Below are 821 nucleotides of genomic sequence, written 5' to 3'. Positions count from 1 at the left end.
TTATTAAGATTTTTTTATTCTTAATGATTTTTTTGCAATTTTGTTAATTATATTTTATATATTTATTTACTTGTCAACTAGTCGTAGCATTTAATCTTCTTAGAGCTACTTTGGTGACTTTTTTGTCTAGTATTCTCTTTTCTTTATATTGTCCTTGCTTTATTATTATATTTATTATTATGATAACGATGAAGTCCATAACTTGTAATATTTGCAGTAGAGGTTTATGTTGTTGAATTTTTACTATTTTGCATTGAAATTCAATTTTATCAATTATGTAATTTTTTACCTTGATGAAAGCGTAGTAGTAGTTGAAACTATCTACTAAAGCTAATTGAAATAGTATAACGAAAGTAGAATTGCGGAAATAATTACGTTAAAAGTTATGAAAAAATGAAAATGAATTCGTCGAAGTTTTTCCAACATATACAAGCAGCGTTAGAACTTGGTTCGACATGGTTATTATAACTATACTATAATCACTGTAATAATAAAGTGTTTTCAAAAACCTCCAGTAGTTGTTTTAATTGGATTTAAACAATATTTTAGTTACAATAATCCTACAGTACAGATAAGACTATAAACTAGACTATAAATTAAACTTTAAACTAGACTATAAATTAAACTTTAAACTAGACTATAGACTAGACTATAGACTAGACTATAGACTAGACTATAGACTAGACTATAGACTAGACTATAGGCTAGACTACAGACTAGACTTTAGACTAGACTTTAGACTAGACTATAGACTAGACTATAGACTAGACTATAGACTAGACTATAGACTAGACTATAGACTAGACTATAGACTAGACTAT

This window comes from Lucilia cuprina, chromosome 3 (genome assembly GCF_022045245.1).
Source record: "Lucilia cuprina isolate Lc7/37 chromosome 3, ASM2204524v1, whole genome shotgun sequence".
Taxonomy (NCBI): Eukaryota; Metazoa; Arthropoda; class Insecta; order Diptera; family Calliphoridae; genus Lucilia; species Lucilia cuprina.
The sequence above is the reverse complement of the archived record's forward strand: the minus strand, read 5'-3'. Positions refer to the sequence as shown.